We start from the raw sequence: 18,216 nt of genomic DNA, 5'->3' as shown, positions 1-18,216 counted from the left end.
AGGTTGAGCTCCAGTTCTTCTGTTCCACTGTCTTAATCCCATCTTTCATGAGAGACTTTAAAGCTGAAGAATTCAAGTATGAGGAAGAGAAACTTACTTATGTCAAGGCACAGTTGTCTTCTTTGAGAAAGTATTTGTGGATCCTCCAAATGACTTTAGCCCCTAGTTTAATTTTTTTTTTAATAGTATGTGACCTCAAGTTGTGGTAGGAATGTAGCCACTTCTATAAGTGGCTGATTATGTGCCAGACTGATTATGTGGTATGATGCCTTACATTCTTTGTTTTGGTAGGTGTTTGTCCTTGCTATAATTTTGGACATCATAGGAATCTATAAGGATTATATATTCCTTTTTTTTTTTTTTTTGCTTTTTAGGGCCGCACCTGCCACATGTAGAGGTTCCCAGTTTAGGTTTTGAATCAGAGCTACAGCTGCCAGCCTACACCACAGCCACAGCAATACAGGATCTGAGTCGTATCTGCCACCTACACCACAGGCAATGCCAGATCCTTAACCCACTGAGCGAGGCTAGGGATCAAACCCACATCTTCATGGATCCTAGTTGGGTTCATTACTGATGAGCTGCAATGGAAACTCCCCTTATTTCTTGAAAGAGTTAAATCATAGGCTAATATTATTCCTTGAACTTATATGTATTTCCTAGTGTCTTAGTGCCAGGCTCCTATTTTGTTAGCATTTTGAATTAAGAAATTGCAAACTACCTCATTATTAGTAATACCTAGATGTTGTCAACATCCTTTCAGCTTCCAGGTCAAACTGGTTTGCCCCAATTTCACACACAATTAGGGCTATTTTGTTGGAATGATCACAGTGGTGACTGGATTCTACTTAACAGCTTCAATAGATAAGGGGTATTCTGTCCATATGCTCTGATAGTACACATCGGCCTCCCAAAGGCCAGTACCTACCTCTAAGTCGCAGGACTGCCTTTTAGCTGCTGGAAGCCACTGTAGGAAGACCTTAAGCAATGATTGACAGACCTTAAGCAATGACTGGCCCTTACCCAGACAATTCTGAGACATGTATCTCATATCATTTGCCAGGTTCTTCCATTAGATTAAGTTTCTGTTGGCTTCTGTGATAGCTAGCTTATTATCATGCCCTGTATTAGCTGCCTGCCCTTCTCTTATCATCTTCCCCACTCCCATACCAGTTAGGCTGAACCTGCTAAATAAATTATGTCCACTCAGTCCTAGTCTGAGCGTCTACTTCCTTGAAAACACCAAGTTAACTTATTAACTCAGGGATGAGAATCTCTCTTATTTTGCCAGTATTATTTATTTTATACTGTTATTATCAATTGTTTAGAGCAAATGGACAGTATTAAAGGTTATCTATTGATTGAATGTGACTGAAAATACTTAGTTTGATAGATCCATTTCCATTTTTGTGACCCAAAACTGTTAAAATTACTATCCATCAAATACTAGTAAAAATTAACAAAGTTATGGAAGTAAAAGGATTTTATATGATCACCCTTTCATTAAAATTCTAAACATAACTTTAGAAATACTAGAATCAATATAAATATAAGGTCTTAACTCTGGAAAAATGCATTTTAACCAAAAAATTGAATATAGTTCTAACCAAAAATTATAGCTACAGTCTAAACTAAAGCAAACCTTAAGACCCTTAAAATGCCCAAATATAAATGTTTAGGGATACTTAAAAATGCTAAGAATTGAAAACAAAGTAGTAAAGTAATGAGATCCTCAGAGACTAGGAACTAGTATTCCAAGTATTTAAAATATCAAACAAGGAGTTCCTATCTTGGGGCAGTGGAAACGAATCCAACTAGGAACCATGAGGTGGTGGGTTCTATCCCTGGCCTTGCTCAGTGGGTTAAGGATCCAGCATTGCCATGAGCTGTGGTGTAGGTCGCAGATGTGGCTTGGATCTGTCATTGCTATTGCTGTGGTGTAGGCTGGCAGGTGTAGCTCTGATTCAACCCCTAGCCTGGGAACCTCCATATGCCACCAGTGCAACCTTAAATAGACAAAAGCAATAATAATAATAAAATAAAATACCAAACAAATGAATAAATACTTAATAGCCACCTTGGTACTAGTGATAAAATGTAATTAAGTACTAAGAAGAAAATATTAAAAGCAATCTAAAAGTACCAAGAGTATTGTATATAAATCATTTAGGGCACCAAAAACTGAATTTAAAAAACAATCTTTCAAAGCCAGAAATAGTCACACAATATTCAGAGGAATCTCACAGCTAAAAGGAAGACCTAGTTCTAGTCTGAAGAAGATGGGAGGCAGTGGCTGAATTTAACTCCTCTGGGTCAAATATGATCATTCTCCTTTGCCTGGCAAATGAGCCTGATCACTGTTGATAATCCAGGTTAGAGCCCAGGCCAATTCTAGTTGCAAATTGTTTGCAGACTATCTTTAAAAGGACAGTCTAAAAGAAGAGCTAGAAATCAAACCTGATTCCTGGACTGCAGACTTCCTGCTGCATTTCCCACCACTTTAAGTAACATTTTGTAGAAGCTGATGATAGATATGTAAATAAGAAAAGGGAAGGGTAACTCTGGAACTTTAGCTGTGATGAAGAACCAGTGATAGCAGTATTTAAAGCCTGACAATAGACAATCCACTTTATGTCTCCACAAATTTAATCTGTTTTAGCCTGCTTTTCCTCCTGCTTTTCCTCCAATCCACTTTATAACTCCACATATTTACTCTGTTTTAGCCCTCTTTTAGCCCACCAACATACAAGATAAATTGTATAGAACTTTTTTCTTCTTTTGCTCAGTTTGACCAATGTTGTTTATTATCACAAGAGTACTATATGTCTTTTCTCAGTGTTTTGATTTTTATAAGTATTTATAGGTTTTATGATTTAAATAACTCCAAAGACAATATAGTACAGTGAGTAGGAGGGTAGGCCCTTGGTCTAGTCCTGGCTCTGCCACCTAACTAGGTAATGTGACCAAGCACGTGTTACTTCACTTTGCCTTGATTTCCTCCTTTATTTAGTGGGCACAATGAGAACACACTGTTCTCTAAGGGATTTTGAGGAGTAAATAACTTAAATATACAATTCTTTTTTTTGGGGGGGGGGTCTTTTATCCTTTGTCTTTTTAGGGCCGCACCTGCAACATATGGAATTTACCAGGCTAAGGATCTAATCGGAGCTGTAGCTGCTGGGCATAGCCACAGCCACGCCAGATCTGAACCGAGTCTGCGACCTACACCACAGCTCACAGTAACACCACTGAGCAAGGCCAGGGATCAAACCCGCAACCTCATGTTTCCTAGTTGGATTCATTTCCACTGCACCACAACGGGAACTCTGATTAAATGTACAATTCTTAGAGTAGTGCTTGCCATGTATGAATGCATAATAATTTTTTCATGGATGAGAATAATGCATTATGGAAAAATGTTGGAAATTATAAAATGTTGAGATACATAACAACTTTTATGTAATGATTATTATGGGGAAAATGGATTCTAATTCTACTGAGTTCAAAAATGAATGTTTCAGGAGTTCCCTGATGGTCTGGTGGTTAGGATTTAGCACTTTCACCACTGTGGCACAGGTTCAGCCCCTGATCTGGGAACTGAGATACCACATCAAGCCGCTGAATGCCCCAGCTGGAAAAAAAAAAAAAAAAAAGTTATAGTGTGACCCATTTATGACAAAGGACTGCAGTTTCTGCTTGTTTTCCCATGTAATATTGTTTATGTTCCTAGTAAGGGGAAGGGAAAGTAAATGGTGTGCCTACTGTATGCTAATAATAAGCACTTGATGGCTTTTCATGTAATCCACAATCAGCCCTACTAGATAGCTAGTAATAACTCTTTCAAAAAGAAATGGACATTTCAGAAAGGTCCAGTGATTTACTCAAATAACAGAGCTGCTGTAACATAGTGTCTCTGACTCCAAGCTCAAAGCTTGTGCTACTATACCTGTCTTATTAACAGAGAAGAGGTTGGAATTATATAGGGACTGGTGTGGCCCAGGCACCAGCCAATTGGAGCAGATGCCAGGGTCTTGGAGACCTTATGCTCTGCCAGGTGTTATTCTCTTGGAGGTTAGAACATGGACATATCTTGATGGGGGCAAGGTCCCTGGAGAAGGGGACATAGAGGTTGGAGCAGTGGCCATTTTTCAAAAGTACGGAAGTCTATTATTATTTAGTATTTAACAACTGGTATAGCCACATTGTTCTTTCTGACCAGGTATTAGATGTATCAAAATGATAGTTTTAATGCATCGAATGTTTTAAGTATATAAAAATTTGAATACTATACTAGTTTTTGTTTTAATGTTTTTTAAGTCACATTTTTCAGGTTAGGCATGATTTAGAATTCCTTTCTGCTAAAAGTAAAGATTTCTGCTAAGTTTTTATTGTACAGTCCTTTTTACTTATATTGATTGATTGATCACCAGTTAACACAGATTACCTTTATAGTCAACAATTTTTTTTTAATTATCAACTTGCAGTAGTTTGATAGAAGAAGCTTGCAATTTATGGTATTTTGGCCAGAAAATTTATTGAGTTATTATAAAGACTTTGTTGGTGTGCTTTTATTCCAAATGTGAATTTGCTCTTATTTATAACCTTCTTGCTACATCTTCTTTATCCATATCCAAGAGGAAGAAAGAAAAACAACACAATGAATTGTACCTAATAATCTATACAGAGGATGTTCAAATTTACTAAAAACCTAGTCTCTTAATTTCATAATCTGGGAGCAACAGATATCATTGAGAGTATTTATTCTTTCGTCATTTTTGTGGGAGAAAAATTATTTGAAATGCCGATTTTAATGAATGAATACATTGTTTCTTGGATTGTATCACAATAGTACATGGAATTAAATGAAATAAATATGTTAACTAATGCTTTTACTTTGAACCATATGTCATTACTAATATTTAGCCTTTTTTGAATACTAAAAAGGACGGTTTCACCTGGTTCATTCCAATAGAGGGGAATGTATTGCCAACAGATTAACTGCTTTGAAATAATTTGTTTATATTACTTTCTATATAAAATAACTGAATATGTCATTTTACTTTTTGCTTCATTTGATCCCTGTTGCAACCAGGTAATTAGTATATATTTTAAAACATTTTAATTTTTATTGAACATGAACCCACCATACTAAGTTTTACTTCCACATTTTGATTTGTAGTTTGCCTAGTTAAAAGCCTACTTACTACATACTTATATAGTGTACATTTTCTTATTTCTGCATCTACAGTGCTACCTACAGCTGTATTCTTAATGCTAAGGGATCATCAGAAAATTATAGCATTATAAGTGCTGGCAATATTGGAAACATTGACTAATTTTAAGTAGCATTTGAAGCTATATGTGAGAGGTTGTATCAAGACTTAAATCACTCAGAGCAAAATAGGCCTGAATGTTTTGGTTTAAACATTCAAGTATTTTTCTGCATAGTCATTCAGTTCATTATAAACAGAGAAGAGAGAATAAGTTTCTGGAAATGCTTCCCATTTTATATGTATAGCATTTGATTTGTCACCTTTGAAAGATTTAAAATGATATTCCATAATTTTTTGTACATCTCACAAAACTTTGAGAGGACAGTCCTCTAAACCCGAAAAATCTCTAGTAAACAAGAGTGACTCAGAAGCTTTTTTGGTTGCATTTGCTCATTTTTGGATTTCTTTTTTTGATTTCTCAGTTATCTTTGATGAAGTTAATAATGACCCCATATTTATTTATTCTAGAGGTAATTTGTGTAATTCAGACATCTTTTCCTATTTATAAGGATTTCATTCTTTTGTCAATATGATATTTTCTCTAACAAAACTCTTCATTATTTGGCAGGTTGGCATAATATTGAGCTGTTCTTGATAGGATTTGAAATACTCTTGGTAAATGATAGCTGCTTCCAGACATCATAAAATCGAGCATTACTGCTGGCTCACAGAATTTCTCACATAAGGTTTCTTTTGCCATTATGAGTTCCTGCACCAAAAATCTACAGAAAAATCAGAGCCTAGTGTTTCTCACAAGTGACTTTGACAGTTTAGTCTTATTGTTTTTTTTTTTTTTTTTTCAACATCACTAAGGACCATATTCCTATTCTTCTCTGCACTTATTTGCATTTTTTTCTGTTGTCCTTATCTTCTTTCAGTGGGTTGGCATGTGGGGACTTCACTTGCTTACACAGAACTCTGACACCTCTCCTTGCTTTTTGTTTCTATTGGAAATTGTGGTAGAGTTTGATTTAGTTATATAGGAAATTTTCAGCTTGGTTTTTTTTCCTCTCCTATCTTTCTTTCATAAATTTTTAATATTTTCCCAAGATGTAACCATTTGCTTTTTGTCAGTTATGCTGGCTGAATCTCTTTTCTTAGGTTATTACCTTGTATTTATTTCCGTGGATGAGGAATGATGACTCATCATTTTGGAGGTTTTTGTGTTTGCCATTTGAAAAGTTGCTTTGACTTTATAGGAATTCTATAAAAAATATGTAATAGAATATGCGTTCTATATAAAAAAGAATGAAATAATAGCATTTGCAGCAACACAGATGAACTAGAAATTATCATACTAAGTGAAGTAAGTCAGAGAAAGACAAATATATGATATCACCTACATGTGGAATCCAATAAAAATGATAGAAAAGAACTTATTTATAAAACAGAAACAGACTCACAGGTTTCGAAATCAAAGTTAAATTTACCAAATGGGAAATATGGGAAGGATAAATTAGGAGCTGGGGATTAACATATGCATTCTATTTTACATAAATAATAGATAACTAACAAGGACCTGCTCACTGTATGCACAGGGAAATCTACTCAATATTCTGTAATAACCTATGCAGGAAAAGAATCTGAAAAACAATGGATACATGTATGTGTATAATTGATTCACTTTGCTGAAACTAACATAACCTTGAAAATCAGCTATAGTCCAATAAATTTTTTTAAAAATTAAATAAAATAATGTATAGAAAGCATAATCTTTGTTATCATATCAGAAATATTGGAAAGGAGGGTATTTACATATTAACATTTAAAAAGCATTATAGCATAAATCTGATGTTTGCCTATGAGCAGTTTATTATGTCAGTTTTAATAATCTATAGCTATATTGTGAAGTTGCTTGTTTCAAAAATATCTACAAGAGTACTTTTTAGTCTGTATGCACATACTTTAACATTGTTTTATTTAAAATTTTTCCATAAGTTAATTTAAAAATACCTTTCCTCTAATTAGTTTTCTCTCAGATTAATCTTAATTAACAAGCACTAATTAATGAGTAGCATATCTTATTAATTTTTTTATCTGAAATGGTTTTGTTTTTATATAAAGAACATCTTTTAAAAAGACTTTTTCTAAGCTGTGATTCAGTGTTTTCTGCTAAAGCTCCTATAATACCCTAGTAATTTTTTCAATTAAATACAGTGGACTGCTTTTAGACCTATTATTATCTCTGTTACCACCATGTAAATAAAACATTATGGTTCATATGCAGAATCTGAATTTCGTTTTAAGCATTGAACCTGATTTACAATAGCCTCATGAAATCTATTTTCATAATATGTCTTTCTTTAAGATGATAATATCTTATGTGTCACATGCCCCAAAATATTGTTATAGCACCATTAAAATACTTGAAAATAGGTGAAACTTCTTTAAGGCCTTCCAGTTTTTGTGCACAAAAGCAATGATCTCTCTCTCTCTCTCCTCTCTTCTCTCTCTCTCACACACACCACACACACACACACACAGAGTCATGAACCTACTGTCTGTTTCGGCAGCAGCAGCACATCTTGTTTTGTTGGGTAAAATTCCAGTTCTTTGTTTGGTGGCATGAATTTCAGCATGATCCCCAGGTTTTTGTTTTATTCTTCATGTTGGCCCATCATCAATTTATAGTATTTTGTTTGTTCTTAACCTTGGGTTACACTGGTATAACCAATGCCTATATTTTACCGTATTGCTTTAGAATTAAAAAAAAATTAATAATACTATGTAAAGTGTTCATGAATTTCTGTCTACCCCAAAGGAAGCAGTACAGTTTTGATGTTTGAATTTTGAATGCTTTTTCAAAGCATTTTTCTCTTGTTTGCTCATAAAATTTCTTGTGATTTCTAATCACAAATTCAAAAAATCATGGAGTTGGACGGGGCCTTCAGGTTACCATGTTTCAGAAGGAACATAAGCATAACCTCTGATGGTGAAGTTCCTTCTCTGATGTCCCAGTCTCTTGTCCAGTTATTCCATCTACCCTTTGAGTATAATCCTGAACAGTGAAATCAATAGTAGTTGTCACTCTTACTTTTCTTCCCTTCTTTTTCCTCCTTTATAGAACTTTCCAGCATTAAAAAAAAATACTGCCTTTCTAGTGTTCTGGAAATGTAGCTCACTCCTGTTGGTGATGATCATGAGAGAAAGAGGAATGTGATGTTTTATAAAAGGAAATGGTGGTGATGTCAGTGGTAGTGATATTTTTAAGGATGCCACAAAAAAAGATATGGATAGATAAATTGCTAGAAATGTGTTGAGAGACTACTGAGTCAGATCTCAGGAGGCAAGAGGCAAAATCTGATAAGACAAGAAGATACCATCATTAACATCCCAGTCATGAACTTCTAACTGTGCCAACATTTGGAGGGAGGCAGAGAGCAAGGTCAATAATATAATAGTATTTTATTTCCAAAGGTAAAATAGCTTTATAAAATGTAATAATAAACCTATATACATAGCTTTGTATTGTGTTTCTGTAACTGCCACTGAAGAAGTCCTTGAAAAGTTCTAACACATGGGAGGATAAATAGAAATGATTTTTTTACATTTTGTGTTTTATTGAATGTAAACTACTAACATTGTACTTCACATTCACATGACTTCATTCCCTCAATCTTTTTTCTCTACAATATATTCATTTTCTCAGCTCTGAGTTCTCAATTCATAGTGGTTTTTAGGAACCTCATTTTTGGGGTTGAGAGAGACCACAAAATAGTAAATGAGCTGCCAATCCATTTACTGGGTCCCAACTCTATTCTCTCATTAATTGTCAACAAGCCCAAGAGCATAAGACTAAATTCATTGCCAGAATGTTAATATGCATGTCCTTGATACTATATGTGGCAAAATGTTGTATTTAATTCTTTCTTTCCAAAGAGATCAGCTCTCAAGGTGTTTGCATATTAGTTTAGCCAAAATATCCCTCACTAATATTCACCAAGTAACAGATGTCAGAACCACATTGATTATTTACTTTAGTTGGAGAGAGATTCTACTTAGATCAGATGGATATTTTTAGAGAGTGCTAGTAGGGAAAAAAATAGGGATGGAGGAAAGGGCATGGCCTTTTTTTTCTTTCTCTAATGAAATTATATCATTTTATATGAATACCTTGAAGGGCCTGATTATTATCAACTTCCACAGAGAGAACTTCAGTTGTTTTGGACTTTAAATATACTTTCTTACTGAAGCCAAATCATCTGGACAAATTGCATGAGGGCTAAAGGCAAGTCTGACTTTGATGGATAGAATTTAGAATAGCCTATGATCCTTTGTTTTTGAAAGTGACTTGGGTACTCAGTAAGAGACTCTTAGGCTGTTTACCACAAAAATAGTATAGCTGCAAAATAAATAAATAAATAAAAATTACTCCAGGTCCACTAAAAGAGAGATCTAGAATAAACCTAACAATGGTCTTAGCTGATACCAAGAATGGGTTAAAAAAGCTCAGGCTAAGATTATTCTCTGTAATAAAAACAGTTGAGAAAACAAATTTTTCATGGATTACATGATTAGAGCTCTTGTTATACTGAAGAAATTTGGAAACTTAAAAAAAACAAACATAAGGGAGTCCTCATCGTGGCTCAGAGGAAAATAATCTCACTAGCATCCATAACAATGCAGGTTTGATCCACGGCCTTGCTCAGTGGGTTATGGATCTGGTGTTGTGGTGAGCTATAGTGTAGGTCACAGATGCAGCTCAGATCCCACGTTGCTGTGGCTGTGACACAGGGCAGCAGCTACAGCTCCAATTTGACCCCTAGCCTGGGAACCAGTCAGTATCAAATCAGAATAAGTGAGATCTTGATGGTTATAAAATTGCATACTGCTAATGAAAGCTATCACCTATAAAAAGCATTCACCTATAAAAGTTTAGATTTGAGAACCCTAACCCTTAAAAAAATAAGTTTAGTTTTGGACATAATCCCATAGCTCAGGGAAGTAGAAAGCATATTTTCTCCCTGTAAAAACCACCATATTTAGAAATTAGAGGTGCAGTAATATTTTAAGAAGGCATATTTTGTTGCAGAAAAAAAATTGAGTTAAAACCATAAATTTTGCATCCCAGTATTGAACCATATTTAATGGATCTTAATGTGATTAGGTTTATAGAACATTACATTCAGAAGCAAGACTGAGGTTTTTAGGATAAACCCTTAATGTCATAGAGACTTTATTATGTAAGTGGTACAGAAATAATAGAAAGCATGTAAAGATAAATGAGAACTTATAAATAATCTTATTGTGAGGAAGAAGAGTTGGAAATAGACACCATAGCATTTTCCTTTCAGTCAGAAAACTGATAAACCTAGCGAAAGGGTAGGAGGTATAAGGCAGAAATTGTTAAAAGGATAGATTAAGTAGGGCTTTGAGAGTTTCCTGAGACTTTAGTTTAATGGGTGGGGCCTTGGAGAAATAGTTAATTGTAAACTGCATGAATTTGAAACCTAGCTCTGCCAGTTCCTAGCTGTGAAATCTTGGGCAAGTTCCTCTCTCTCTTCCTCAACTTCCCTATCTGTAAAAGGTAGATGATCATTAGCACTTCTTAGGATGGTTGTGAGTCTTAATTAATGTTACTTAGAAGTTAGAAATCAATGAATGTTCTTACTACTATATTTAAAAACAAAGAAGATGTTTTAACAATTTATATGACAAATATTGGAGATCCCTAATGTCCATTATCTAGAAGTCTGTATTTTTAATCATTCAAGAGCAGTATGTATAGTTTGAATGCTTTTTGTATTGTATTGTGTGGTTTACAACTTTTGGTTCTTTTTAAAATATGTAGTTTAGCGAAGGGAAACACTGAACCATGTTCCCTATGACTTCTATGTTAAATATATTTAAATAGAATGTAGTTTACTGAAAAGTGTTCATTCTTGTTTAGTTGTTATTAATACTAGTAATTATTAAGCTTTTATTCTCAGTTAACCAAAATAACCTGACTTATGAGACATTAAGAGAGTTAGGTGCAGTAGTCCTCAGAACAGATGGGAAAGATCATGCAGCACAGGGAGATTACAATTTTTCAAATCATTCACAGTAATAAATTATATTAAAGAGTAAAGCTGAGTGCCTCACGGAATCACGGTAAAATACTATATATGTAATCAATCGAAAGACCAACAGATAAAATTGTTATGTATTTGTTCAATGCTTTCAGGCTAGGGCTTGCTGGGAAATTACAATATAGTTGCTGTGAAAAAAACAAACATGCCAGAACTGAAATAATAACAAAATATAGAACGAAGAAACCTGTGAGTCTCTGATTAACAAGGAGCACATCCATATTAGGAAGATAAGAGAAAATATGTAGTTTTCTTTCAAGGGTTAGTAGTTTTTGATCGCCATCCTTATTGAGTACAGAAGAGACTCCAATATTTACCTCTCTTTATTAGACTTTTTCAGAAGGATTCTGAAGAGTATGTGATGTTGAATATTTTATTTTTATTGTGAAGTACTTCTGGACCTGTTTATAAGAATTTTCCAAACTAAAATGTTGACAGCCTATTTTATGTTATTTTTAGTAAGCTATGTTTGTGTGTGTATTCTTGAGGGAAATGATTCAAGACTTTTTGTTTTAAAAAACTTGTTTGTATTTAAACAGAGCAAATTACTTTAGAGGAGTTCTTTTTCCCCCACTGAGTCTGGGACAGAAAAATTTTAATGTTGAGACATTGAGAACATGTTTCTAGTTACATATGAGCTTTTAGGTTAAATTTTCCTTATAAATATAACCTAGTTTTATACTTTTTTTTTTGGACACAAGTATTTTATCAATTACGTACACAGTTTACTTGGGAGGATAGCAAAGCTTACAAAATAAGCGAACCATAAACATTTTTTTAGCTTAACTACATTGATTTATTGCCGAAGTCCTATTCACTATTAAATTTAAAGTTATTTCTTACCAGTGAGTCTTGGAATTACCTTTTAAGATTAGAAATATAATGTCAGAATAAAACTTAAGTATTTTTATACATGTTAATAATGAAAGTCTAATAGTCACTGTTCATAAATACTTAGCCATTTTATAGGGGACATAAACCTTTTGTTTTGTAATCATAAGAGATATCTGAAAAAATATCTCCTTGGCCTTAGGCTAGTTCTTGTGACTCAGAATCTTTGGGCATGGAACCTGGGAATCTACCTTTAATTTTAAAGTAGTAATTTTGGTCCTTAAGTGCATTATGGTTTGGGATTCACTGTAACCACCATTTATGCCGTGCTTAGTTTCACATAATCTGTGGTATTACCTAGTTGTTGAGGTAGGTTTGTATGTGTTTACGTGTGTCAGGGAAGCTTTGAAATCATTTATTTTATTAATTTTTTTTTTTTTTTTTTTTTTTTTTGTCTTTTTGCTATTTCTTGGGCTGCTCCCGCAGCATATGGAGATTCCCAGGCTAGGGGTCCAATCGAAGCTGTAGCCACCGGCCTACACCACAGCTCATGGCAACGCCGGATCGTTAACCCATTGAGCAAGGCCAGGGACCGAACCCGAAACCTCATGGTTCCTAGTCGGCTTCGTTAACCACTGCACCACGATGGGAACTCCAATGAATAATTTTATTTTATTTCATTAATTTTTGTGTGTGTGTGTCTGTTTTTGCTATTTCTTGGGCTGCTCCCGCAGCATATGGAGCTTTGAAATCATTTAAAACATTTACCAGACAAGGATTTCCCATTGTGGTGCAGAAGAAACAAATCCAACTAGTATCCATGAGGATGCGGGTTCCAGTCCCATCCCTCCCCTTGCTTAGGGGATTGGGGCTCTGGCGTTGCCGTGAGCTGTGGTGTGGATCACAGGCGTGACTCGGATTCTGCATTGCTGTGGCTGTGGCATAGACCACTAGCCTGGGAACTTCCATATGCCATGGGTGCAGCCCTAAAAATAAATAAATAAATAAATAAAATATTTACTAGTCAGAGTAGCAAGTATCTTACTGGTTTTCATGGATACCCATAGATACAATTTTTTTTTTTTTTTGCTATGTTAGTTATCTATAGAAACTTGTTAGTTATCTATAGAAACTAAGTTAAATAATTGCTCTGAGATTGTTTCCTAACTTGCAGAACAGACATAATTCTTTAATGCTTTTGAAAAATAGCTAGGTCCTGGCCCCATGTGATGACAGTTAAATCAGAATATCTAAGGAAGAGACCATCTCCCTACATTTAGTAATTTCTTAGGTGTTTTAATGTGTAGCTGCAACTAAAACAGAGTCTACACTAATGACAAGAGGCAGAAATATGTTGCTAATGAAAAAATTATTGATTTTGGTTTTGGAATCCATAGTACCCAAAACTATATGCTAAAGGTATAGCACTGTAGCATCCAAATCCTATTTCCCTAACTGCTTATCTCAGGCTGATTTTAAAAAATCAAAGGAAATAAGAATCAAATTATTTCAACATAGAATGTTTTCTCTGAGTAATCCCAATTCTCTATAAGAAGCAATTTCTCTTAAAAAACCTCTGCTGTTTTACTAGTTCTATGTAAAACACTGATGGGACAGTTTAAGTGATAAGGGGTAAAAATATTGACTTTTCATGAGAGCAGAATATTTAACTAATTAATTTCTGTGATTTTGACTTTTAGAGGCAATTCAGAGGTATTCAAGAATATATTTTTGCTAATTATCCATTCTGAACAAGGAAAGAGTTTTCTAGGGTGGGGATACATTCATGTATGACCTCAGAACCAATGTGTGTAAAATTATATTTCTTAAAAATGTTCATTGAAACTAGGTTAGCCAGATAAAAATAGTATTATAGAAAGTACTAAACTCTATGCCAGGGATCAAAATATATGTTGTACTGTACTTTCTGATTCTTATAAAGGGGGAAAAAATCTCATTATTATCACTGTTTCATTACATAAAATATGTCCTATAATACACACTACCCTTTGGCCACACTTATTAAATCATAAAGAATAATTTCAAGATCTCCTTTAACATTTAAAATAAATGAAAAAATGTTTGTAACTTCAAATTCATGATATTATGTTTTCTCTTTTAGATGCTTATTGAGGATATCATTTTCTGTGTGTGGGAATTAGATACTGAAGGTTACATGGTTTACAGACAAGATCTTTAAAAAGAGACATTCAAGGTAAGTAATAACTGTAGCCTGTTAAATAATCTAATTTAAATGGTTAGGGTTGCTAGATTATAATTTGATTGCTAAACTTACTTTTTTATCACTGGCTCTTTCTAAACAGCCTCACAGAGCACATGTATCCATTTTCAGACACAAATTTTTATGTCCTAACACTATCTTGATAGGAAGTACTAGATTTCATTTATAGCAGGCATTTGTTAAAATTGATATATTATGGAATAATGCAAACCAATTAAGAATGGAAAAGCTTCCATCACAATTGTATGTGTTACTCCGTAGAATTTAACGTGAAAAAATAATTTTACAGAGACTACTATTCACTGTATTTTTTAATGTATTCCTTAATCAGTTCCTTAACCATGTTAAGAACTTGTTTTGTGAACCACTTCAAAAAACCCGTCATAGTTTCAAATACTTAGAGTATTATCTCTGAATATTAAACTTCTTTTCATTATTTCTTATGCTCCTAAAGATTTTCTTGACCTAGTATGTCCATTTACTTAGCATATTCCATTCCTGTCTCATATGAGTGCTTACATGCTTACATTAAAATTTCTGAATACATTTGGTGAAACTTTGAGTGAAACACAAGAAGCACAAAATGCCCAAAAAGGTACTTTAAATAATTGTGTGTGTCAAGTAGGTACAGTGGAACCTTGGAGATTATGTGACCTGTTAGTGGCACTTCTGTTCAGCTCTAGAAGCCTTTCTAAGTGAGAATAAGAGACCATGAAATCAAATCTCATTTTTTTTTTCAGAAAAAAACAGAAATAAAGATTTTTAAAAATACTAATTTTTCAATATCAGCATAAAATTTTTCCTGTAAAAATAAAATCTACTTTCACTACTCTGTGAATCAAATAAAACAGTTTATAGTCTCTGGTGCAAAAATTTTTTTTCCTTTGTTCTATTTTTCTTCATTCAAAGTGCAAGTACTTAAGAGTTTATTTTTTGTCCTTAATTTCTGGTTAGCAGCTTAGTGATTTTGCTAGTTTTCTGTGATTAATATTATTGTCAGAAATACTTCTCTTGAATATCTAAATGATATTTCTTGTTTTAAATTTATTTCTGTAGTTATATATGGTGAGTTGGTTGCTTAGAAGTGCTATTCAATTATTTTCTGAATTATACTAATTAGTCAATTATTTTATAATTCCTTTGTCTCCACGGTCTAACATAGATCCCTCTGGTTTGAAAAAAAAATCCCTTTTAAATGTACCTTTTGATAGAAAATAGTTAATCACATTCCTTAGTTCATGACACACAGAACTTTTTAATTTTGTACCTGATGTTCTTTAGGTAGATATTCATTTTTTAATCAATTAAAAACATTTTCTTGGTATCTACTGCTGGTGTACAGAAATGCTATTGATTTTTTGAAACTTGATCTTAGTGCTAACATTGCTAAATTATCTTTTTTTTCTTTTTAGGGCCTCACATGCAGCATGTGGAAGTTCCCAGGCTAGTGGTTGAATCAGAGCTGTAGCTGCTGGCCTACACCACAGTCACAGCAACACCAGATCCAAGCCACATCTGCAGCCCACACCGCAGCTCATGGCCATGCCAGGTCCCCAGCCCACTGATCGAACTCAGGGATCAAACCCACATCCTCATGGATACCAGTCAGATTAACTACCACTGTGCCACTGCCGGAATTATCTTATTCTTAATAGATTGTTTTTTTTTCTAGATAGATGATCATATTACAAATTACAAGTAATGACAGTTTTAGTTCTACCTTTCTTATTCTTATACTTTTACTTCTTTCTTCTTTCCAATAAGTACCTTTGGTCAATTCCTCCAGAACTATGTTAAGCGGTGGTAGTAACAGTAGGCATTCTCACCTTATAGTCAATCTTAAAGAGAATGTATCTGACCTCTCATTTAAGTATAATGCTTACTAAGGGTTTTGAATGTAAAATCTTTTCCAAATTAAGAAAGATTGAGTACTGATGAAACCAGATCAGAGCTGCGTCTGCGACCTACACCACAGCTCATGGCAATGCCGGATCCTTAACCCACTGATCCAGGCCAGGGATCGAACCTGCAATGTCATGGTTCCTAGTGGGATTCGTTAACCACTGAGCCACGACGGGAACTCTTTTTTTTTTTTCATCTTGTTTCTGCCATCTTATTTCAGTTTTTCTTATACACTTTGATAGTGTGTATCTTTATTTTTAATACTTTCTTTCTTTAAAAAAAAAATGATATTTATATATCTCCCATAAAAAAGATTCTTGCAGGGGCAAGACATATAAGGAACTTAGAGGTCATATTAAGAAAGTAAAATTATGTTTTGCTTTAACTCTGACAAGAAGCCATTTGTGGGTTTTGAGCATAGGATTGATGTGATCTGTGAGACATAAAACATCTTTGAATGATAACTTAAGAATTTTGGTTTAAAAGCAACTCTTTTTTTTTTTTTTTTAATAGCTATTTCCCCAATACAATTTTTTTTCCTACTGTTCAGCATGGTGACCCAGTTAAACATACATGTACGCTTTCCTTTTTTCTCACATTATCATGCTCCATCATAAGTGACTAGACATAGTTCCCAGTACTACACAGCAGGATCTCATTGCTAATCTATTCCGAAGGCAATAGTTTGTATCTATTAACCCCAAGCTCTCCAACCACCCCACTCCCTCCCCCACAACTCTTTTAAAGCCATAAAATGATAGATTTGTAACTTTTACTATAAAAATGTTTGAATAATTAGAAAAATCTGTAAATTAAAAGACACTTGAAAACTTAGCAATTATAGTTGGCAGCTGTAAGGAAAATACTGATTTTTTTTTTTTTTTTTTTTTTTTTTTTGTCTTTTTGCTATTTCTTGGACTGCTCCCACGGCATGTGGAGGTTCCCAGGCTAGGGGTCGAATCAGAGCTGTTGCCACCGGCCTACGCCAGAGCCACAGCAACGAGGGATCCGAGCCGCGTCTGCGACCTACACCACAGTTCACGGCAACGCCGGACCCTTAACCCACTGAGCAAGGGCAGGGACCGAACCCGCAACCTCACGGTTCCTAGTCAGATTCGTTAACCACTGCGCCACGATGGGAACTCCCTGATTTTTTTTTTTTTTTTTTTTTTTTAATATATGAAGAGTGAGAACAATTCAGTGTGGAAAAGAAACCCATTTATATAAAAGACTTGAACATGTAGTTTATGAAGAAATGCATGTAGCTAGGAAACTTGAAAATGTTTGATTTTTCAACCACTCCTTATAAATAAATTATATTTATTTATATTTATATTATATATATATTTATTTTTATTCTTTGTTATCAGTGCTGAGCTAGTTCCTCTTTTTTTTTTTCTTTTTTATATCTCACGACTGAATGTAATGGTTTTACCTGGCATGTACGTGTGTGGGGGTGTGTGTGTGTGTATGTGCGTGTGTTGGTAGGGAGGGTCTAGAGTGTTGTTCCAAGTTTGCTTTCCAAGGAATAATCTTTTATGCTGCCACAGACATAAAAAACCTCCTGTAAAAATGGCTTGTTTATTTCTCAGGTAGCCTCTACCTTCTCCACTTCTCTAAACCTAACTGAGTTTACAGAATTCTTTTGACAGCTCAACTCACTTCTGTTCCACACATGTGATTAGAAATAAAGGTCTCCAGCAATTTGGGTGTGTTCTATGCCTTTGAGGCATATTTTTGGCCTTCAGTTTCTGAGATCTGCATTATACTGTGCTTTACTAGTACATTTTTTCCAAGACTGATTCTCTTCGCTTACTCTCATGTGTTTCCTACCAAGTCTCAACTGCTTTTACCTATTTCAGTGTTTCAGGATCGCATCTGAATCCTAATATTACTT

General features: G+C 34.3%; 1 protein-coding gene across 19 annotated transcripts in view; it reads left to right on the top strand.

The window, feature by feature from the left end:
• The window catches only part of MBD5 (methyl-CpG binding domain protein 5), a 446,601-nt gene that overhangs the window by 138,515 nt on the left and 289,870 nt on the right, over nt 1–18,216 (top strand). For all 19 annotated transcript variants that reach the window (XR_002339404.1, XR_002339406.1, XR_002339405.1 and 16 more), the window contains one exon: nt 14,298–14,390. The gene's annotated coding sequence lies outside the window, so the exon portion shown is untranslated. The remainder of the gene's footprint in view (nt 1–14,297; nt 14,391–18,216) is intronic.

This window comes from Sus scrofa, chromosome 15, assembly GCF_000003025.6.
Source record: "Sus scrofa isolate TJ Tabasco breed Duroc chromosome 15, Sscrofa11.1, whole genome shotgun sequence".
NCBI classification, from domain to species: Eukaryota; Metazoa; Chordata; class Mammalia; order Artiodactyla; family Suidae; genus Sus; species Sus scrofa.
This window is presented reverse-complemented; position numbering and strand designations above follow the sequence as displayed.